Source organism: Octopus bimaculoides, chromosome 12 (genome assembly GCF_046866305.1).
Source record: "Octopus bimaculoides isolate indiv1 chromosome 12, ASM4686630v1, whole genome shotgun sequence".
Classification (NCBI taxonomy): Eukaryota; Metazoa; Mollusca; class Cephalopoda; order Octopoda; family Octopodidae; genus Octopus; species Octopus bimaculoides.
This window is the reverse complement of record NC_142939.1, coordinates 5,989,215-6,014,817: the sequence shown is the minus strand read 5'-3', so window position 1 is coordinate 6,014,817 and position 25,603 is coordinate 5,989,215. Positions and strand designations below refer to the sequence as shown.

General features: G+C 34.4%; 1 long non-coding RNA gene across 5 annotated transcripts in view; it reads left to right on the top strand.

Annotated features, from left to right (window-relative positions):
- The window catches only part of LOC106868247 (uncharacterized), a 33,859-nt gene extending 10,983 nt beyond the window's left edge, over window positions 1–22,876 (top strand). For 2 of the 5 annotated variants that reach the window (XR_001409250.3, XR_016243792.1), the window contains exons 2-6: window positions 10,908–11,165; window positions 13,926–14,440; window positions 16,943–18,703; window positions 20,764–20,915; window positions 22,629–22,876. This is a non-coding gene — a long non-coding RNA (uncharacterized LOC106868247). Of the gene's footprint in view, window positions 1–7,068; window positions 7,220–10,907; window positions 11,166–13,925; window positions 14,441–16,942; window positions 18,704–20,763; window positions 20,916–22,628 lie in introns of those variants that run through there. The other 3 variants (XR_016243791.1, XR_001409251.3, XR_016243793.1) reach the window with 3 other exon arrangements.
- Window positions 22,877–25,603: the final 2,727 nt, after the last annotated feature.

Genomic DNA, 25,603 nt, shown 5'->3' with positions numbered 1-25,603 from the left:
TTAGAGATCTTTAATAATTTTAGTGCGTAAAGCTGATAATCCTCTAATAAATCTGCCTGTCGTTGTCTAAGTTCCAAAATTTTCTTTTTATTTCCCATGGACATTCTGGTTCAAATACTGCAATAATTTTAATATGCTGATTTGATTGGTTTGAAATTTACTTGTTGAAGAGATTCTTCAGATGTCTCTGTGCTTTAATTATCCTTTACATATTTTTTTTTGCTTAAGTTGCAATTACTTTGATAAATTGTTTTAATTAATAATTAAATCGTTATTAATTTAGTAAGTAATTATCTAATAAATACTTAATTATGTTTTCTTTTAAAACAAAAATTTTTTTTCTGATGTTTTAAAAATAATTTCATACTCTTTGAAACTTCCTTGTTTTTCGTTCGCTACATAATGCTGTATTGAACATACATGGCATGTGAAATGGGTGAGTACAAAACACATTGAAATACATGGTCGATTCCTTACAAGCTCAAATCGAAAAATTACAGTGATTCTGTAAATGTTTTAGCTCTTACTGGCAGATTCTAATTAATGGTAAATATATATACTGTGATACGCTCAATAAACAATATATGGTTTCGTTTTAAAATTCATAATCAATTTATGTATAATTGATTCATTTGGCCCATTGGCAGAACGGGGACGTTTTAGAAATCTATGAGAAAATTTTGAAAGTATTAAATCTGAATATGGTTTTGGAAATCTGAATATGTTTTTGCTGGCATTTAAAGTTTTGATGTAATAAAATTTGCATTCAAGAAATGAATATTCTACAAAATGTTCACACATATTACAGCAAGGTTCACATTATCCAAATATCAGATAAAATTGGAATAAGTTGTGATTTACGACTGAGGAAGAGATAGAGAGAAAGGAAGGATAGGAAGAGAGGAATAGTTTATTGAAGCGTTAAAGGAAGCTTAATCTCCGCGTGCCCCGTAGCAATCTTCACGTTTGAGCCTGTAGGGAAATATGCTGTGTAAAGAGATAAAGAAGAACCCAGAGAAACATGAATTGAAATAAAACCAAAGCCAATTACACTGCCATTTTGCACGTCAGCTGCTGTTCCTGTGTCTTGGGTTACTCTATAATTGAAGTTCATTTATTTCGATTATATCTCGGGGTTCACGTATTCTCAAAATAATTTATAGAGTATTGAGTCTTGAAAGTCATATGAATACTTAGATAAATACAAGCTATTTTAAATCGATAGCGTTTGCCTAAATATTGAGACCCAGCCATGTTTTAAGGCCGATTAAATATGACTCGAATTCTAGCTCTCGTTCAAATTTTGATTTGGTAAAAGATAAAAGATAAAGATTAGCTAAATTCTGTCGTATCACTTTGTCATGTTTTAAGCCTTGAAGAACTGAGGTCCAAAAAAGGAGAGTCCCCGTCCTCATCATGATATACAAACTTATATTTACATATTTTATGGAATGATGTTTTTCCTACGGAGAAAATCACTAACTTAGGACTGTGACTTTTAATTGTTCATCATCAACCGATCACTAAAATATTTCCTGGCAAAATGCGGTCAGCAGACGAAACAGTAAATTCAAGTTTAATCGTCTATATTTGTTTGGCAATGAAGTAATAAAAATTTCTTTATATATAATTTTCGTTTTTTATTGTTTTGATTTAGTGATATAATTTGTCTAGAGACTCTCCTGTTTTCTTCCTTGATCAACTCCTTCCTATCTTTGTTTCTGTCTAGCTCACGTATCATACTTTTTCACGTTGCTTTCAAAATTTCTTGGAAAGCAGCCTAAAAAGTCAATATATTATACGAGTATTATTGTCTCAAAATACAAGTGTAGTCTTATTTATGTGACATCATAACAGAACCCTTGCTCGAACAGAAGCGTATATATATCATTCCTAGTTCTAGACTATGACAAATAAATTGATGTAACTAAGCATTAAAACAGTTGGTTATAGAAACGGATGATTAGTTTTTTAGGTTTCCTGAATATTCGGATTTTAATAGATATTTTTATATAGTTTATCATAAAAAGATCTTTACCATAAAATTATATTTCAAGTGTTCAAATGTTTGTCAAGAAACTCAATCTAAAAGACAATCATATCTCGTTAAAATATTTCAAGTGTTCAAATGTTTGTCAAGAAATTCAATCTAAAAGACAATCATATCTCGTTAAAATAAATGAGTTATTTTAAAGGAAAACAATTCATATTATGTTATATATATTTCTAAATATCTTTCGTCGTCTGGTAATATTTGCTAATCTGCCAAGTATAAAACTTCATTTACACAAATTTGTGGTAGGGTACATTTCACCTATGAGAATTATGTCATGTTTCATGGTACAGGGAAGTCTCCTGAAGACGGGCAGTAATCTGAAAGCCCTATTCTTGAGTGGTATATAAGGTGCTGCCATTAGAATAATGGATGTTCATGCTCCAGCATGGAAGGATGGCTGTATTGTTCAGACGTATCTTAACTGTCATGCTGCGGGTGTCCAAAATCTGTTATTACCTACGGAGTCGAAGAGCATTGCAAAAGGATAGCAGGGTTGTCTGACGCTTGCGCATGGAAGAGAGGGATTCAAAATACTCGAGAATTTACTTAGATATCGTCGCTCTGAGAGGAAGAAACAGGATTTCTCTGGTACCAAATTTAGACATAAAACAACCATAGATACTCATCCTTACAATAGCAGAAAAAACCTTTGTGACACCAGGGGATAGCGATAGCGTTGTATATTCACACTGCAAATTGATCGACTGCACAGAAATTAAGTTTGCAATAAGAAAAATGGCTTATAACTTTATACAGAGAGCTGGTTATTAGTTGTTGAACGCGTCTGTATAGCCGCTCAATGACTAAAAGGAGAGGATTAGTGCATTTGTTAATTAGACAGGACACATTTGACTGGGGCAGACAGTAACTGCCAATTTTGGTGTACCTGGACTAGGGAGATATCATTATAAATAATGTTCAACAAATAGCAAGTGATATACAGAAACAGACTAAAGGGAAACAATGCGACTATCATAAAGAGACGAAAAGTTCACAGACGCAGAAATACAGGAGGTAATGAGTAACTGCACGTGGAGTAAAACGCCTATTGAAATGGATTTTCTTTCGAGATTTACGAATTCATGCCAGATGTATTAGGCGACCTCTTGACAACCGTCTGCAGCAGATGGGAGCAGAAGAAGAGAATTGCTAAAACTACATGTCAAGAAGATTTAGCGTTGTGAAAAGACGCAGACAAGAGAATATGACAAACAACTGCTGAGCAAATATTTAAAGTGAAACATTGATGCATCTCATGTGTAGTCTGAGCGGGGAAGCACAAAAGTTCGCAATCTATTTACACGACTGTATGACGAAGTATGAAATTTGAGCATAGAATTCCGTCGATGTTAAGCATCATCCCCTGATTCCGAAAGCGGCTCTAGATCGCAGTTCTCTTGTAATATATTTCTTTCTATTCATTCGGTTTTGTGAATAAAAATCCTACAATTTATATGTCTTTGTAATTATCACCACCTTCAATGCAAAACAAAAATCTGCGCAATCCCAATACCACCATCTCCCCACCACCACCACCATCACCACCTCCACCACCATCACCACCTCCACTACTACTACTACTACTACTACTACTACTACTACTCATCAACATAGTCATATCTTGTCATCGTCGTCGTCATCATTTTCATTCCGAGAAACGTCGTGGCCACCGCCATCACTACCGTCGTCGTCATCATTATTGAAAAATGTGTATTTGTAAAGAATAATTATTTTTTAAGAAATTGGTATTATTTGCGAGGAATCATTATCTATAAGAAATTATTTTCTAAGAAAATTATTAATTAATTAGTTTGGAATGAAAATTACCATCATTTAAACGCAGAATGTGGGCGACAACAATATTAGTTGCATCAAAAGCAATGATTTTCATATAAATATTCCAGACGATAACATAAGTAAAAACGATTTAAAAGGACATTGCGAGATCAATATGAAATTTGTACAAGAACCTACTGACACAAAAGCAAGTGTCTGACAGAATCCCATAAAGTGACAATATGCATCCTTGACTGAAGAACATATTCAAGAATTTGCTAGAGCAATGTTACGTTTTTTGTACGTTCAAACAACTGAAATACACTGAAATTTTAATCTATCAAAGTGCGGGTAGTAAATGTATTGTAATAATCTCGTGGCGAAGTGAGTCTTTGGTTATTACCTGTACTTCGTGGTACTCTTTTGTCTGAGTCAATGCTTTTGAACTAGAGCATGATGAAGTAGGGCTTCTTCTTCTTCTTCTTCTTCTTCTTCTTCTTCTTCTTCTTCTTCTTCTTCTTCTTCTTCTTCTTCTTCTTCTTCTTCTTCTTCTTCTTCTTCTTAAACAGGCACAGTGCTCAATAAAATCTCTTATAATACTTGGAAATTTAAGGTGACAGTTCTCTTCGTAAAATGTGCGCAGTGCCATTTATTTAAGCATTCATTTTGGGCTTGATGTCTCTGGACTTTTCTGTTTCTAACTGTATTTCACTGTGTGCCTCGATGATAACAGATATCGCAATGTTTTTCCTATTGTTTTTTTTCATAACTTTATAATAACTGTTATAATTATTATTATTATTATTGTGCAAGGCAGCGAGCTGGCAGAATCGCTAACACGCCGGACAAAAAGCTTAGCGGCATCTCGTCCGCCTTCATGTTCTGCGTTCAAATTCCGCCGAGGTCGACTTTTCCTTTCATCCTTTCGGAGTCAATAAAATAGATACCAGTTGAGTACTGGGGTCGATGTAATCGACTATTCCTCTCTCCCAAATGTCAGGCTTTGTGCCTATAATAAAACAAGGTTACTATTATTGTTGTTGATAATCTTCCCGTCGTCACAGTGGTGTTTGCTATTCACTTACGCACATTTCAATATGATTGAGCAGCAACTGTTTGGCAGAGTTTTCATTAGGTCTTGTTGTTTCAATGTATTGCTATATCCCAACGTAATAATTGTATATCGGCGAATAGTGCTATATTTTTCAATGTTGTGCATATTTGTAAGCTTTATAGTTGTAGCTACGTATTTGCTTCTGTGTTTGTGATATTCCCGAAGGGCCTTCTTTTTACAGAGATTCTTTATCCACACATTCGGGATGTATCTTCTCCAAATATTTATATCTAATAATTACTCAAAACTATTGAAAAAAATACATTATCGTCTATTGGGACTGATGTATTTGGCCGGTTCCCCTTCGTCTCAACGTCTTTGTTCATTTGCATATATCAGAATATGTTTGTTTTGGTATCCTTTTGTGATATAGGTCTACGCCATCTCTTTTATGTTGGTCATGATTATTATCTTCACCTCTACAATTATTATTACAATATATCATTGTTATTATAAGGCGGCGAGCTGGCAGAAATGTTAGCACGCCGGGCAAAATGCTAAGCGGCATTTCGTCTGCCGTTACGTTCTGAGTTCAAATTCCGCCGAGGTAGACTTTGCCTTTCATCATTTCAGGGTCGATATATTAAGTACCAGTTATGCACTGAGTCGATATAATCTACTTAATCCCCTTGTCTGTCCTTGTTAATCCTCTCTATGTTTAGCTCCTTGTGGGCAATAAAGAAATAAGAAACGTTACCACGCCGGATGAAATACTTAACGGTATTTCGCCTGTCTTTATGTTCTGAGTTCAAATTCCGCCGAGGTCGACGTTGCCCTTCATCCTTTCGGTTCGATAAATTAAGTATCAGTTGCGTACTGGGTTGATCTAATGGACTGGCCCCCTCCCCAAAATTTCGGGTCTTGCGCCTAGAGTAGAAAAGAATATATTATTATTACGCAGCGGCGAACTGGCAGAGACATTAGCACGCCGGGCAAAGTGCTAAGCGGTATTTCGTCAGTTTTCACGTATTGAGTTCAAATTCCGCCGAGGTCGACTTTGCCTTTCATCTTTTCGGGGTCGATAAATTAAGTACCAGTTGCATACTGGTGTCGATTTAATCAACTGGCCCCTGGAGTAGAAAAGAATATATTATTATTGGCAGAATCGTTAGCATGCCGGCCAAAATTCTTAGCGGTGTCTCGCCAGTCTGTAAGTTCTGAGTTCAAATTCCGTCGCGGTCGACTTTACCTTTCATCCTTTCGCGGTCGATCAATTCAGTAGCAGCGAAACATTGCGATCGAGGTAATCGATTAGTCCCTCCCCATCAAATTTCAGATGTATCCCCTATAATAGAAATGATTATTATTATTATTATTGTTGTTGTTTTACGGTTAAGTGATGGAATTATAAAAAGCCATTTAAAAGGTTTCGAGGACTTTAGTTATGCCACGGCACAATATTCTATCAATTATTTCCACAGTTCATGATCTGAGATCTTGTCAAGCGCTTGAAGAAAATTTTAATGAAAACTTTCCTTTTCAAATAACATTTGTGACTTCATTAAAGTGTAAAAATACAATATCAGATTCGTTGTGACAAACATACAAAGACATAATTTAAAATACATTATTCTTTATATCTCACATATTAAATAAGTCTTTTTAAAGAAATACTTTCCCCTCGGGTTAGATCTCACCATCAATAAATGTCTTCAACGTTGCTTTTTCTAATTTTTACTTTTTGATCATAAAAATAACATTGTCGTGGTCGTCGTGGTCGTCATCATCATCATCATCATCATCATCATCATCATCATCATCATCATCATCACCACCACCACCATCAACATCATCACCATCATCATCATCATCATCATCATCATCATCATCATCACCAACTACTCTCTTCTCGTCCTCCTTTCCGTCGTCGTCCTCGTCCTCCACCTCCTCGTCCTCCACCTCGTCTTCGTTGTCATCGTCGGCGTCGTCATCGTCGTCCTCCTTCACATTATTGTCGTTATTATTATTATCAATATTATTATTATTATTATTGTTGTTGTTGTTGTTGTTGTTCTCCTTCTTCTTCTCCTTCTTCTTACCATTATTATTATTCATATCAGTTCATAATTCTATTGAGAATTTTATAAAAGATTTCTTAGCAATTCTCAAGCAATAATTGCATATTTGATATTTTTTTTTAGAAATACAAGACTTCAAATACAAACAATATCAACAATTACGTACACAGGAAATGAGCTTTATTTTTACTAAAATTGTCATTCACTGAAACAGAAAGATGATATGTCCTTCAGCTTTCCTCGTCTATTTAATACGTAATTATAATTTTGTTCTAAAATATATTTAGCAAAACATTTTTCTGGTGAAATCACAAAATTCCATTTGCCAATTGTAGTTATAAATAAACTTCTATGTAGTATGAATATTTGGAGATATTTATAGGTCAGTTGAGTTTTAAAGATCAACTTTTGTTCAGCTAAAATGATGCAATGTTTTATGATCTAAAGTATCTTTTAAAATCAATTTCTACTAAATAAATAGAGAGAGAGAGAGAGAGAGAGAGAGAGAGAGAGAGAGATAGAGAGGAAAAAAAGCATTTCATAAAATTAGAGTTAATATATCTTTAAAATCTTCTTGTTCTATGCTGTCTGTCAAGAGGAAAGACAAAAATAGCTAAAATATTTCTCTTCCAGCCTCATTTATTTCGAAGAATTTTTCTGCATCATTTCAATGATTTAGTTTGTTGTCATTTCCGCATCGTTACATAAAGATTAATATTGAAATTCGCTATGTCTTATTCCTGGAAGCATCACTTGCCATTATCACTGCTGATTATACTAGCTGCAAATTTTAGACGCCGGAAATAAGTCTAGGCATTGCTAGTAACTTATTAACAATTTGTTGGTTTCATTGTTCACTACATAGTTTTTCTTCACTCAGTAAATGGAACCATTATTCGTGTGAATTCGTCTTTCACTACCATTAACTGATGCTTCAATAATTATCAAAACAAATAAAAACACAACGTTGCTGGTTTTTAATGCTGCCAAGTTAAAATAATAAATTTATATTTATTTTTTCATTTGGATTGTCTTTAAATGAAGAGATGACACGTTGAATTAGTCATTTTCTATTGCTGCCTAACACTCGCTGCCACCACTCTCTTTCGCAGTAGTACGTACTGAAAGTCTTAAATATAATGGCTGGAAAAATCCTCCTTCATTACAATCTGATGGTGTTTTCCACCGTATAACAGAATACCTTCTGTATGAAATGGTATTGTGTTGTATATTGTGGTCTACAATCAGGAAATCTTTACCGCATCTAAAATTGCGCCACGTCTTGGTAGTCTGACGTCAGTTCGATGGATGAATTTTGGTAAAGTTCACTAATCCTCGACAATGACAGTAGATACGTGAAAAGTTGTTACGCATAGAAAGCTTGTGGGTTTGCTTATGATTTGCATCCAACACTAACTTGCACACACGAAAGAGATATAGTAGCACCGATTTTACAATGATAGGAAAAATATAGCAAACATCACACACAGGTGATAATCCATCAAAAACTTCATTCCGCGTTTCAGCATTTTCCCTAGTTCTGTTCACATGACTATTGGTCACCTTAAAGGAAAATGATTCAAACAATGTTTTTTTTTTTATATCTAAACATTTTCCACATCATATTTTCTATATTCTGAACAAAGTCCATATTTCTTTTATTGACCATAATATAAGTTAACTGTATCCACAACACGGTGAACCTCTCTGATATAACCGAAAAATAATCAGCGTTTCAGCATAATTTGAAAATTTTCAGATATCATATTCCTTAGGGTGCTCTTTATTTCTGACTCTTTGTTTATCGCTTCATTTCTCTCTTGCATAATTTACTGCAGCAGCAAATCTATTGGAAACTTCCAAATTTGTTGGTTGTGTTTGAAAATTTCGGTAAAACAATATCGTTACACATGATGTGATATCAATCTGTAAAGAATTTGACCAATTGAGACTCAAAATAAACACAATTCCCACAACCTAGGTTCCTTTACATTATCACTCGATCATCAAGAAACAATAGTCACCTCTCTCTCATGCCATGCTCTACCATTTTTGATAAAATAATGATATATTGGATATCAATAATAGCCCTTGATGTATTATTTCGAATAATAGTGATTTCAAATATTGGCAAAAGGTGAGCAATTTCGAGAGAGGAGTTAGTCGATTACATCGACCGCAGTATTCAGCTGGTACTTATTTTATCGACCCCGAAAGGATGAAAGGCAGGAATTGGAATTGGCAGAATTTGAACTCTGAACGCAAACACGTGTCAAAACGCTGCTATGTATTTTGTCCAGCCCGCTAACGATTCTGTCAGCTACTCACCAAATTATTTCTGAATAATATTAATAAAAATAAACGAAATGCCAGTGCCGTATAGTTTTCATTATATAGCAACTATATAGTATACATTAAGTTTTCTAAGTGATGGAATCAAATTTAACCTGGGCTAACATGTTACAAAAAATTGCTTTCACATTAGGATCGTAATATTTCTTCATAAAAAAAGCATATTAGATGTTATTCAAAACCAACTTCTCCTGATTCGCAAAAGCACACACCAACCTGCAACCATTTTGTGAAAATCAAAGTTTTTGCTATATATTTCCTGCCTTACTGTTTTCCATATACGTTTTCAATACAACAATTGCCTCTGTTTCGTATGTACGTTCAATCACTGGAAACAGCCATCTATAATCCAAAGCACAGATTGATTTCTACAAAGGTCAATTGTAATACAATATGAAATACTTACACAACAATTTTTAAAACTCACTGTTGTCGAAGGACTTGCTCGATATCGCAGTGAAATCATTCTTAAATCCTAATTCTTTACAAACCGAAGAAAAAGAGAAATTGAGGAGAGCGAAGGTGATGGATAGAGAGATAGATAGATTGATACATAGATAGAGAGTGGGATAGAGATACGCACATAGAGTGAGAGACGAAAAATGAGGGAGCGAATGGAAAAATGTCTTAGATGAGCAAACTTTGTAACAGAGAATCATTGAATCATTTTGATCATATTTATTGACCTCTGGGGTATCATGCGGCAAGTTATTGAACAATAACAGCAGTGGCAAGCAACATTAATAAAAATAAGCACAACCAGAATCTCCCTGACAGTAAATTCAGTTTAACAATTTAAGTTTAATTCATATGGTATATTTCAGGAATAGTTATAGATACATTAAAGGCAACATTGTCGTCATTATTTATTAGGTTAATAATTTGCTTACCTGAATCCTTTGTAGCTCTTTAGATATTTTCCTCACCGAGAGTTATATATTGCAAAACCTGGACATTAAAAGAATATCATAAAAAATATTTGTGAATTATTAGGAAATGAATTAGTTCCAGAATTACATTATAGCACAGAGCTACAGAATGCAGAAAAAAGAACAAAATAACTCCATTAGTTCATAAAAAAAAGATAGAACACGGAAAACTTAAAGAATACTATCCTAAAATGAGAAAATGTTTATAGAATTCTGAAATAGGTTATGTCAAATAATCTTTGCTAAAGTAAACCATGTATTATCACTTCAACTCTCTTTAGAATTCTCAAGCTTTATCTAATTCTGAAGTCTCTCAATTGGGGATAAAATTGGATAGTATTTGAATAAAATTACATGAAGCATTTATATAATTGATATGTGTTTATTTTTGCTATTTCAAGATGAATATTCAACATATTCAGAGAATCAACTGTGTAATGAGATCTGATTTGTCACATATATCGTACAATAACATTTTTGAAGACGTAGACAATATGGCGTTGCTATGCTAAGAGTAAATACCTGTCATGTCTTCATTTAAATTATATTTCTTAAATTCAGTGAATTAATGAAATGTCGAGTGATAGGAAATCCTGAAACAATACTGAGAAAAACTGATACTGCTTTCTCAGAATTAATCTTAGTTTATCATTATGTTACAGATATATCGTTCAACACGACATTCTCTGCTAACTAATCCTGTAACCAAGTACAGTATGCAGCTGGTAGACAAATAGAATCATTTGTTTTTATAACATAACTGGTATGTATATGGTTAAGAAAGTTGTTTGAGTTAACAAAATCGATAGCCCTTAACTGGTATGACCGGTAGATGGCAGCTCAGCTAGTGATAGATATTCAATTTGGATAACGTCAAAGGTACTTTTAATCTTGTCTGAATCAAAGTGGATAGTTACAAGGTAAAGTATAATTTTACATTAACCAATTATTTTCTAAATCCGTCTTAAACATTAACAATAGTTAAAAAGCCTGTCTATCAAGCATTTCTTCTACAACGAACGTTTACTCTATAATCTAGACATATGTTAATCCTGCGATTTATCTTTGAGATAGATAAATTACTTTAGATCTGCTTCAAACCAAATATGTAGGGAACAAATTGAAAATGTTTCTATACTTCTTTAATGTGATCAGATTTTGGTTGTAATTCATAGAATCTCTATGGGGAAGATCAAAACATATTGTACTTAAGTGTATTTACTTTTCTTAGCAATTCTTTCTTTTTGTACCAAACATGAGTGATAAATGTAACATAGCATGCAGTTCAAAGAGAACCAGAATTGGAATACTTTTATTGAACTGTGTCAAATCTAACTTTGAACTCTGCAATGTAATGTAAGACGTAATCTCGGCCCATGTCAGTCCAGTGTTGTTCAGTAACAAGATTGCTATAAATAAATATCTAGATTTGAAGAGAAGCTGGATTCCAGAACGAAATTGTATTCTTTATAGAAATACTTAAAATATTAAGACATTGTGTTGTTTATACAACTTATACACGCGAAAATGCATGCAGATTCACATACTTCAGACTTACATATATACACACATACTTACATATATTCGTTCAGACAGACAGACAGACAGACTGACATATCTACATACACACACATAAACACACACACACACGCACACGCACACACACACACACACACACGCACACACACACACACACACACACACATATATGTATGTATATATGTATGTAGTCGTCTTTGTGCACATATCAATACACAACACATCCAAGAATATACATATAAATGCATTTTTCTAGGTTTTTAATTTGAATTTCTTACCATGATAGAAAGAATCGGTTTCTAGATTAGAATGAAAATTCATTGGAATAAAGAAAACACTAACAGTGAAGCCATATATAAATGTGTGTATAAATACATACATACATACATAAATATGGATGTGGTGGACCGTTGATGAAATTGTACCGACTACGATGCATAACTGCGTACGGAGTAATGTGTAGTTGCTGCATTTGAAACATATGTTCATCATCGTTGTATATATATATGGTGTTAACAATTTTTTTAAGGAAATTTTTGGTTGTGAATATAACTCCATTGTCCTCTTCGTTTACTATTATTTAACAATCCAACATATCCCCATCATCAGCTGCCCCACGGATATCGTTATGGTTTCGACACACGGGCAGTACCAGTCAATCCAGCAGTGCTAACAGCACTAATATAAGTGTTGTTTGGGAAGAAATAAACCAAAGAAACTACAACTTTCAAACACATTTACCCAATGTACAACCGCATCGATAAATATATTCCACAAAATAAGTTATATCCACTCCTTAATATGTAACTAAACAGTGACAACTCTATTAAGTCATACAAAATTATAATCCCTACCGTCTTCCGTAGTAAAATATAAAACTAAACGCTTACTAACCACATATATATATATATATATATATATATATATATATGTATATATATATATATATATATATATATATAAATATATATATATATATATATATACATATATATATATATATATATATATATACAGAGAGAGAGAGAGAGAGAGAGAGAGAGAGAGAGAGAGAGAGAGAAAGAGAGAGAGAGAGAGAGAAATAGTTTGGGGAACAAACAAGAAGATGTTGAGTACGAACACCAGGAATGTGGGTTTATGTATGACTTCTTCCAGTTTTAAATATATTAATTTTAACACAAGCTTTCAAATCAGAACTTGTGTAAAATTATTTCAATATATACATTTCTTGCCAGTGTCATAAAATACAACGTTATTTTCACTTCTAATAACGTAATGAAAAACTGAACGTAAGTTTGTCACAGGATTCTGTAGCCGCTCCCTTATCTAATATTATTATAGCTTTCACTTCCTTAAACACGGATTTCAATATATTGTGAATAATAGACTGACGCCTGCTTTTCCTTTTCTCTTCGAACATTGCTTTCATTGAATATTTGACGAACATCTCACAACATTGCATCTAGTTGTTCCAATATGTATTTTATTGGATTGAGATCAGTGCTATGTGCAATATATTCCAGAGATTCGATTCCTTCAACTCGTTTTCGAGCTTCTGAAATGTTGCTTGTAATGTATCTAATACCATACTCTTGAAAGACTGCGCCATTCTTATCAGTACCTTTCGTTGGAATAAATGGGTAATATTCCCTAAGCATTAGCTGACAGTACCCAGCACATTGGTTATACTACTTCTGCTATAACTGTAGGACGACGTAGGCATTGGGAATGGATTTCATTGCGGGAAACTGAAAGAAGCCGTTGTATACACACGAGCGCGCGCGTGCATATATATATTTATATATATATATACATATATATATATCTATCTATCTCTCTATCAATAATCCTTGGATAGAATTTATAAATATTTAATGCATCACTAATCGCCCTTCCACATATCATATATTTCTTAATATTACAGTCCTTATTGCTTGGAGAAGAGATTATATTGAACTTTATTTCGAGTCAAGCTTTGTTAGCTAAATCGACAAAGCAGTTTAACATAAATTAGCATGGTTTTTATCTGTACCCTAAATGATTAAACTTGACATACAATGGTATCCACCTACATACGTGTCTATTAATGATATTTCATTTCCATTCGATATTTCTTTTCCATTCATTTGCATATATAAAAGGCCATAAGTACAAGTTCCCGGATACTCACTTGGACGCCACCCAACCAGATGAACAACCGAAGACACGAGCAGAATTACCATAAAAGTCATTCCAGCCGTAACTACTGCGTCGCAGGATAGCTTTTCTTAACTTGGATGTGTGATATATAGAGAAGCTCACAATAAAAACAGCGATCTGTGTATGGTGGTATATTATTCTAAAAATATATACTCCAGGATTAATAAATGAAAGAATCAGATTCTTTATAATTGCTAACTTGGAAACATGAACACTGAAGTCAAGCACCCTCATCTCACTAGGTCTTCCGACGTGACAACACTCATCAAAAAGCCAACCTCTGTATAGATTCTTGGTATTAAAATTGATAGAAAGAGCTTTGCAGGAACAGATATATCCATAGATTACTTCGACTTCTTAAAAAAATAAGTCACGCTGTAGGAAATATGTCTGTCCATGATGTTCAAACGTACATTAGAAAACTTTGTTATCGACAGCGATAGACTGAATTAATGGGGTAAGATTTTGTTTAAACTTCCGTACTGACTGTTTATTGTACTGATCATATCCCTAATGCTATTAGCCCACAGATACTGTAAACACATATTATTTTCCTCAATGAGCAGAGGAGTCATTTCGTAGTCATTTAGACTTTTAGAAAGACTAACCGCCGATCATACCCTGTTATCTTAAATGAAAAATAATACATAAGGTAAATATTTGTAGATAAAATAAAACAGAGTCCTACCATATTCGAACGACTAATAGGCCTTATTGTCAGAACTGATTTGCAGCAAAAATCGGGATGAACATTATGAAAACATTAATAGATAACTTGTTCAGCGTTGTATGCAGGGTCAGAGTCGAGACCACGCTTTGTATGTAAATACTATCAATTGTCTTTTACAAGCATTTTTATGAATGCTTTATTGAATTTGCTATGAAATTACTTGGTGGTAGTCGCTCCAAATCTATTGAACGCTTAAGTATTAGAGTAGAGAGAAGTCTGAACAAAAGTTCCTGTGTTGTCACATTCGTTATATCACTTGACATAGAAAGTCTATATCTAATTTTGATCCAAATTATTCCGAAAATATGCAAGATAAATCCAATATATTCAGGAAAATGGGCATTTGCAACATAGCGATAGCCGATGACAGAAAAGAAATAAAAGAAAATAACTGCAAACAATTTGATAAGACTTGCCAATTCTATAAAATAACAGCCAGGTATAGGAAAGGAGAAAGAAGAGAGGGAGAGATAGAGTGAGTGAGAGAGAGAGAGAGAGAGAGAGAGAGAGAGAGAGAGAGAGAGAGAGAGAGAGAGAGAGAGAGAGAGAGAGGTTGAGAAACGGAGAATGTTAGGCAGTTAGAATGAAGGTAGGGAGAGCGAGAGAAGTGTAACCTTCATCCCCAAAGAGAAATAAAGGCACCACAAGGGAAGAAATACAAAAGCACCAGAACATCAGGATGAAATAAAGAGTTCTCAGAAAATTTTCATGATTTTCAGAATAGTTATGTAGCAAATTCACAAAAAGCATTGTATGAAGTAGAACTAAATATCTTACCGAAAATGGTCTTCATTCTAGAACTGACACCACCGTTATATGGTGCAATACTACCTGAAACGTCTAACAAAAACTGCAAGACACTCTTCAATATCTTATGGCTGTACCTTACATAAAATAGGAACTATTGAACATTTTAGTGGAAGATGAATTATAAGAGCAAAGGGAGTGTTTTAAGTTGAAGCATATTTCATAATACATCTGCCAGACGTTACTTTGCAAAGGCTAAATAAAAAAGAAATCGTATGAAAAAAAAACTGGACGCAAGCAGATAAATTGCTCTAATTCCAAATGCGAAAAGTATTGCCTATTGCAAGTGTGCTTACCTGAACTGAATTATTACTCCACCATGTGTAAGGAATGTATATGAAAGCTTGAGTTGTAGTGTTCTGAGTGTTTGGTTTATGACCGTTAGTTCCGGGTTTCGATTCTCGAGGCATGGACTTTATTTAAATTTAATTCATTCCACTCAGCTACCTTTCAGCCATGCTTTCAGTTTAATTCTCCGATGGACTGCCATCTTCTTCAGCGGCGATAAGTTTGTAATATTGCTTAAGTGCTGGACAAATTGGAATAAGATGTATTCTAATGGAGCAGTAGGCTCGTGTGTTAGTTAAATATTTAATAAAATTCGAGTATTTCTTTTATCTTTCTTTTGTTTCTCTCATTAGACAGCGGCCATGCTGGGGCAACACCTTCAATCGATCCCAGTACTCATTCTATCAACCCCTTTTACTGAACCGTTAGGTTATGGGTATGTTAACAGGACAACACTAGTTGACAATCAGAGTACATACACACACACACACACACACACACACACACACACACACACACACACACACACACACAACACACGAATACACACTTACATATACGACGGCCTTCTTTCAGTTTCATCTACCAAATCCGCTCACAAGGTTTTGGTCAGCCCGAGGCTATTGTAGAAGACACTTGCCTAAGGTGCCATCCCGTGGGATTGAACGTGGAACTATGTGATTTGGAATCATGTTTCTTACCACACAAGTACGACTCCATTTGCCTAAGGTACACTCTGATCACGCCAGCAAATCTTGGACCAAACCCGTGGCAGTCATATCCATTACAGCTCCTTGTACATAAGGGGCGATATTTCATGGGAGTTTCGTAATGTATAAAGTCAAACAAGCAAAGCAGAATCCCTTAATTATCGTTCTCAAAATAGGAATGAAAACACTGAATGGGAAATCATGTGACATATGTCAAACACAAGGCTTTCAGTTAGAAGTTATAAATTTACATTTGAAAGCCAGAAGGTAACTTGTGATCACTTGAGTGGAAGGTAACAGGGTTTTAGCGTGTTTTGATGTTGTGGTTATATAGCATGAGGACAGCTATTGTCAGCAACCGTACATGTGATCAATAGGTATTCCAGCCTTAACCATCTTGCTTATTTTATTTTTGCTTTTACAGATACACACTATCTGGTTTCATGTCTTCGAATATGTAATTTCTTCGTAGACTGCTTTTCTCTCGGAAAGATGGTCTACATCAGACTTGGATGTTATTTCAAAAATGAAGATGCGATACAGAAAATAGAGTGTCGGATAGAAGTAAGTATCTACATGCCAATCACTTGCTGACTGATAGCTGACATGCATGAATATCTAGCGAACAGAACAACGAATATTTGAGGCTCTGCAAGAATCCTGATGGAATTAAAAGGTGACAGATGAACTGATGTGTATTGACAATTGATGAAAACTATGAAAAACTTTGAAATGGAATAAATATTAAAAATTCATATGGCATGATTCCCATTTTACGGATTGTTAAGTGCCTTAAATTATTTGGCAGTCATGTTGGAATACAAAATGTTCTTCAAGTGATGTCAGAGAATTGCACCGGCACATTTCAAGTGAACTAGATTAAATTTGAGATCAAAGTAGAAATTTTAATGGAGCTTCATTATCTCCATTTGATCTTCTTATTAATTTTGTAAGTGAGTAAATCCGTATAACAGCTACTTAAAATTAATTATTATATGTAATGCCAATATATGATTCCATAATTAGTAAAGGTTTTCAAAATATTTACGTTTGTTACAATGCGATATAATTTTCATATTGGATTCTGAGCTATATTTTGGGATTGACAAATAGTTCATAAATACAATAAAAACGAAGACATGGACAGAATAATCAGTTTCTAAAAAGCAACGAGATTATCTGGAAGAAATGTAAACTTAACCCTAGTGTTGATTGTAGCCCCCACTTCACATTTTAAAGCTTAATGTTACCGTGATTAACAGCCAAATCGTTTCGAACACTGATAACTTGTTCCTGGTATTTCAGTTATCCTTAATCCAGCAGAATTATTCTGACTTTATGAAGCTTGTGATGCTGGATGCAGAACACAGCCGTTTCTTCTTAGAAGCGGGATCTCTTACTTGAACGCGGTAATGCTACGCAACGATGTGTTAACAATTGTTTACGTAATATTACTAACCCAGTAATAACTTGGAACAACTAACAATGGCCATTGGTTTTGAATTGAACATTAAGGTGATGGTGGGTCGTTCCGTTATTGACCCCTGAGAGAGGAAATGCCAAGTTAACCGTGGTGAGATTGGTTATATCGAAGCATAAAGAGTTGTTTTAACAATTAACATGAAAGTTTTCCTACGTCCTGACTAAATCGCAAGCTTATCACCCTATTTGGAATAAGCAATAGCTATATCGTTTTCAGGCAAAATGGTAACAATCTGGAGGCGATGGTGCTCGTCAATATTATCCTCATGTTTACTTTGAATGATTCATTATTTCTTCGACACTGAAAGTTGAGTTGACAGGGTTTGAACTCAGTATATAAAGAGAAGGAACAAATAGTTGGAATCTGTTTCTTCGATACTCATTTGTACCTGTTATTTCGCCACCCCTATTTGAAATAAATAACGGAAATGATATGAGCTGTTAAAAAGATATGCTGCGTAAATTTTCGAGATTAAACTTTCTCTATAGAGACAAAAGTTCTACATTTTCATTCTCTAAGGTATTCTAGAGAGAGTAACATAGACGATGACGGTCGTCATGGAGTAGTTTATTCATTAATACATACAAGTACCAAATTCATGTATATTACATTCCATCCAAAATACTGTTCGATATATTTGATCATTGATCATCTTTTGGTGTTATATTCCCGGAGGCGTACCAAGTGCCAGACAGATGCAATGTAAGTATTGTAATATAATTGATCTCGAAAGATGAAGTTAATAGTCCGAAAAATGATATAATCTTATTAACAACAACTTGATTCAGACTTTTGTGAATTAAAAATTATTTCAGTTGGGGAGAATTATTTACATTTATATATTTGCATTACTTTTCTAAATCATTACAATTCTGTCTTTTTTTGTTTTAATTTTCGTCATAATCTACCTTGTTTTACGTGGTAAAAGAAATGTTTACATGCGTATGAGTTAAGTTTTTTTTTCTTTTCTATTGAGGAACATGCTGTCTTCTAAAAGTATGGTTACATCATTTATTCAACGAAGAATTTAAATCTTGCTTAGTGTGCTGATCACATCTTGTTAGTAGACAGTACTGCCAAATGAAATCAATATAGCTGTCAACCCGCAATACCGTCGTATCTCTGCTGTTGAACAACAAGCAATATCGTTTCTCTACATTAACTGATTCTGGATATATGTTATCTTTTGAGAAATACAACTGACTTGCAAATTTAACACACATAAATAGTATCTCTGTAATAAATAAGACAGACAGAATCCTGAGTATATCGACTCTTACATTCCGTCTGGTGTCGCTGCTATTTTTTTTTCTTTTAGCCATAGCTGTTATATTTACACCTTGCTGTATAAATCTTGTAAACGCTGTTACACATACCGCACGTCGGAAACACCGAGAGCATGTGGGATACGATTATTCATATTACATGCTCGCTTCATATCCCAAATCGAATCAGCTTTTTCATCGTAAACGTGTGTGATAGCATAGGTTTAAAGCTTCTTGTTTCAGAGTAAATAATTCTCTTCCAGGTTGTCGTCGCTTCATTACCGGCAATGTAACCGTCGTTATCGCCGATTAGGGGCGAGGGTGAACGATAAAAACAGCAAATGAAATTCAGAAAATGTTATAAACCAACGAAATTCTATATTAGACAGAATTAGCCGAAAATTGTTGGTAAAATAATCACGGTGGCTTCGTTGATGGTAGAGGTGATATTGGGAACCGAATCGGTTTTCCCAATAAGTATTTAGTTGTCTGACATAGACAATTATTCATCGTAACATTACTGTGTAAACTATTGCTATGTGGTAGGTGTTCCTCTTAATGTCAAATTCCGGGTGAATCATCATGACACTATGTGAAAAATTCGGGATGTTAAATTCACATATTTAAACTATAAAAGCAAAAGCGATAAAGTACAGGAATAGAAAAGGAATCTTCCTTTATGGAACCTGAACTGATGAAAGGCAAAGTTGTCCTGCACAGCATTTGAACTCCGAGCAGGAAGATGTAACGCATAGCAGAAGGCAATTATATCGGACGCTGCAGCAGATCACCGCATGTATTTTAATTATATACGTTTAATAACCGTATGTATTATATAGACATTGCCTCCCATACCAGAAATACAAGCATCCGCTTGACGGCGCAATTGTGCTGTTTACCGTAGCGCTATGATAAAAGTGGTTTTGATTCAGATTCTTTTGAACTTAACTATTTAATATGTTAGCAAAATTTTTGATTGAGAAATATGTTTAACACTTTTTAATGTTTATCTGATAAGAAAATTTATTCTTATATCTTTCGCCAATGTATATGAAAGAAAGAAAGTAAAGCACATACAATCAAGCACACACTCACGCACACACATACGCGCACAGACATCCATTTGTGAGTATATACAACCTATAGATTATTTTTCAAACCTTTCAGTGTTTGGATAGGGGCCGTGCTGGGGCATCGCATTGCAAGTTTTAGACGATCAATTCCACTCCTGTAGACATCATTTTATATCTTCTACCTATTCACTAAAGCGATTTTCCTGAACATTTAACTGGTGGATGTAAAAGATACTAACCCGGTTACATAGTTTGCGTTATTCAAATTCGTTCGCAGAACGCTATTCGACCAAACGTTATATTAGAAGATTCTTGCTAAATTTCGGCACAGTGGGACTGAACCTAGAACAACGTGGTAGCAAAAGAAGCGTTCAGGTCCACGGCCACATCTCAAGACGTTCCTTTTCCTGTTTATAAATTACAGCTGACTGAGTGACTATAAGTTCTCGATAGTTAAAGAAAAAAAGGTGATTTACTACTGAGACACTTGAAAATGACATCGAATTGTGCAAAATGGAAACGGACAGAATTGCAAAAGATGAAATAAAGGATACATTGGAAATATTCAAACTAGAGGTAATATCGCCTTTTATTGATTTACTTCTCCTATACTTTGGATTTCTAATTCTTAATACTGTTATCATAGACAAACCTCCAACTCCGAAAGGTAATTGTCTTCCCAATATCTAAACCCACCCATCTGTGACATCTGGCTGTATCAGATGCCACCGAATGTCATGAGCTACTCTGGTCCTTCGTTGTTCTTCTCTCCTTTACTATCCAAATCATTAAACGTACAGTTAACAGATACATGGACTTTAACTTATTAGATTCTAAACCTCTACTCCTACTCTTAAGGATATTCTATATGTTTGTAGTACGACAACATATTGTAAGCAAGATATTCATCTTGGTGCTTGATTGCTTAACGCAAAGGAAAACATTGATATACATTTACACACACACACACACACACATACACACACACACACACACACACACACACACACACACACACACACACACACACATATATATATATACACTGCTATTTCTAAATTTTCGGTATGTTGATGAAGCAATTTTTGCTGATCCCTAAATTATGTTTATAATTATAAAAGTTTTACCGATCATGTTTTTCTTTTGCATACGGAACTACTTGGCAAAATTGTTAATTATTAATTTATTAATTAATTGACAATTCCCTGTCCTATATCTATAATATATATATATATATATATATATATATATATATATATATATACATAGATCTTAGATATGCTCAGTCAAAATCTATGCACCGCTTAATATCACTAACAACAGCACTAACATTAAGGCATTTTATTATATAAATATTATGAAAGTCTTATTGTTACATGCCAAATTTACTTTCTCTATTCACTTGAAATACCAGCTTATGTAGAAGAGGAAACAATATCGCAGGTGTAGAGAATAATCTCCATTCATATTACATCTAAACTGAGATTCGAACATGAAACGTTTCATATTTAACTCTATAATTTGTACACGCAACACACACATGTATACACATCCATACACACACTCTTACTCTCTCTCGCACATACGCACACACGTACACACACACACTCGAAATATGGAAGTCGGGGTGCATATATAAGCTAAAAGCAACAAAAGAAGAAAATAACGGGATGGCAGAGATAATGCTGGAGATATCGGAACCTGTCATCAATTCGAAAACAGTTAGAAGGCAAATGAATTCTCTGTATCAATTAACCAACGGTAGTAAATTAGTGCTGCACAATTAAGTGGCCTTCAGTGGAAGAAATTGATGTTAATTCTGAGAGAGTTTGAACTTAAATAATGCAGAGTCAAGAAAAAAGCTTTATGTTATCGCATTACCGTCTTTTCCTGACGCATCACTCTTATTGGAAATATAAGTTTGATATAGATCTGGTTTGAGACATATTATCATGTTGTTTGCGCTATTCATTTTCACACAATTTGCATTGTGTCTCACCCACTGTTATATACATAGATTCTTTCATAAAACATCTTTGAAGAGCTACACTGGTAAAAGAATGCAAGTCTTATATTATAGCTTTGCTGTAATAATAATAATAATAATAATAATAATAATAATAATAATAATAATAATAATAATAATAATAATTACAACAACAAAATTCATAATGAAACTTATTGATATTAATAGTATCCTTACAATTATTATTATTATTATTATTATTATTATTATTATTATTATAATTATTATTATTATCATTATTGTTGTTGTTTTTACTATTACAGTGAATGCCTAATATAGACTGAAAATATTTGGAAATAGCACGCATCAAAGGGATGAAGTATTTTATTGGACAGTAGAAGATTCCAATATCTCTGAAGGCAATGTATTTTTTTTTATTTAAATTCATTATCATATTTTTTATTATTTTTGATATTTTCTGACCTTTTGTTTCTTTTCAAGTCATCATGGTGTCTTGTTCTTTGTTGTTGTTGTTATTATAGACTTTTCTACGAACTTACAACACTTTTGAACCTTGGGTCATTTTAAGTATAATACATGAAAAAAGTGGTGAAAAAAAATGAATGGTAATATGTTTCAAAGATTTGCAGAAATCACGTACAAAATAGTATTCCTTGCGATGTTTTACTTACCGTTTTCTACACACACAAGCACTTCCGCACACTCCCGCACTCACACACGCTAGTCTGCAAATACACAAACACACACACAAGCAAAACACTCACACAGAAAACACACACACATATGCCAACCTGTAATATTAATATGCATATACGTACACAATACACACACCTATGTATTAAGTATACACATGTATATATGTATGCATGTATGTATGTATGTATGTATGTATGTTTGTGTTTGTGTATGTATGTATGTATGTTTGTGCGTATGTATGTATGTTTGTATGTATGTATGTATGTATGTATGTGTGTGTGTATGTATGTATAGCTGCATCGTGAAAAAATATGTTGTGAAATAACGGAGCGAAAATCACAATGAACTATCAGAATTTCTAGTCTAGAAGTGACTCCTAGTTTCTAACTTTCAAGCCTACAGATGTTGAAGATTAATTTAAAGTCTGACATTCCTGTCGAAAATTACGAATTTCCATCTGTTTTTACGGAAATGTCTATCTTCGTGTTTTACACGATTGTTTTATTGGTGTGGGTGTTATTGCTGTTATCGTTTTTGTTTTGGTTGCCCCTGTATTCACTTTTATTTATAGTTTTGGATTTGCTTCGATCGATCCGAACAATAATTAACCCCGGTGCGACTACAGAAACATCTTTTATTTTGCTTCCTGCCAGAATAACTAAATAGTCCGCATGTCTTGTTGCACATAGTTAATTCGTTGGAGTTGATCCTCGGTTCGAGCTGCGCTTTGTGTCCTCCGGGTAGGAACTTCATTTCACGTTATTTCAGCTAACGCAACTAAAAGAAGAAGGATTTATTGCAGCAGCCAAGATGCTTCCCTACGAATAAATTATCGATCTTTTCAGCTGATGAGGTAAAAAATGTTGGAAAATCCAGCATAAGGGCCGTATGGTTCTGTAAGCTCGTTGCAAACCCATAATGTACGGAGAAACTCAACATTATAATAATTTTGTATTCTATATAGACGAGAAACAGTGATATACCAATTGGATTTTTCAGTAAAAGTCGACGGACCAGGCAGAATGCTTGTCTTGGAATTTATTATTTTATGTTAATGGTTGTCAGGCATTGAGCTATTTTCCTGAGAAAGCTTTTGATCAATTTCTTGCGACGACAATAACACCGATATATTTGACTGTTATTTATGATCAATCTTGGAAATGCGAAAACGAAAAGGTAAAGTTACACCACCAACAGACATAATATATTAATCCATTTTATGGAAAAATTTACTATTCAGCCTACGTTTGATATGCATTTAGAAAAATACCAATCTTAGCATTAATAACTATATTGCTTTAGTTCTCTTATTTTTTACCACGACCAGTGGCATTTTCAACTTTATATACGAGGGGGAATCTAAAAGTTCACGGACTAGTAACGTTTAATAAAAGATAACTTATTTACCTAAATTTTAGCATTATCTCTTTTGATCTCAGCATCGATCTCAGCATTCCTACCGCTTTTTGAATCCGGCCTGGAAGTCGTTTTCCGTAAGCGAGTCAAGGAACTCCTGTGATTCGCTCCGAATCTCGGCAATGGTGTTTAAACGGTGACCTTTGAGCTGCATCTTCATCTCGGAGAAGAGATGGAATTCCGCAGGTACTAAATCTGGCGAATAGGTGGATGCGGAAACAATACCATGTTGTTTTGGGGATAGAAACTCACGATTGTGGAGAGGCCAGTGACAAGGTGCAGAATCCAATACTTCGCCCTCCACAGAATCGTTCGCTTTCGCCCAATGACCTCCAACGAACGCTTCAACACGTCGCAGCAAAACTGTCAATTGACAATCTGGCCCTGAAGGCGAATTCACGATGCGCAATACCACATTTTAGAGGATGACGCTCGTGGCAAGTTATCATCGTCTTTTATGGACGTTCTTCAGCTTTTGAAGCTACTGTGCCACTCGAAACATTGCGTACAACACATTGCCTCGACACCGTATGCTTGCCGAAGCATGCTCAATGTCTCAGTATGCAGACTTCCCATGGTAAACCCGAAATTGTACGTTGACTCTTTGTTCCAGCTTCCTGTCCATAACAAACCCGCTGACTACAGCATAGGCATGGCCAGAAAAAAACACAAATTTCACAACTAAACACTGCAAGTCACTCAGCACGTTACTTCCTACAAGTTACTGCTAGCTGTTAATGTACATGAAACTGTGTGCTATCATCTCTCGGCGAACTACAGAGCTTAACCTGGAAACTGAAAATACCACATCGTAAAACTATGCAATATAGGCAATGCTGTTTTACCTAGAACTTTCTCTGTGTGATGCTTATAGCAATACAATCTTCTTGCGTCCCTGTAGTTTTGTTTCTATGCACACTGCTTCATTTGACTTCGTTATAACAATTTGTATGACTTGATGCCAGTAGAGTATTGCGAATCCAGAGCCAGCTTAAGCGGATATTCATTCTGCAATTTGGAATGCGCTCTAAAGACATTCCAGATGTGACTATCTCATATGTTTTACGATTATATAACTGTACCATATTGTTTAAAAAATGTTTCAGTTGTTTTACTGAGTGCTGTATATCTAAATGGTTGATTTATCTGATTTCTTCAAGCAGGG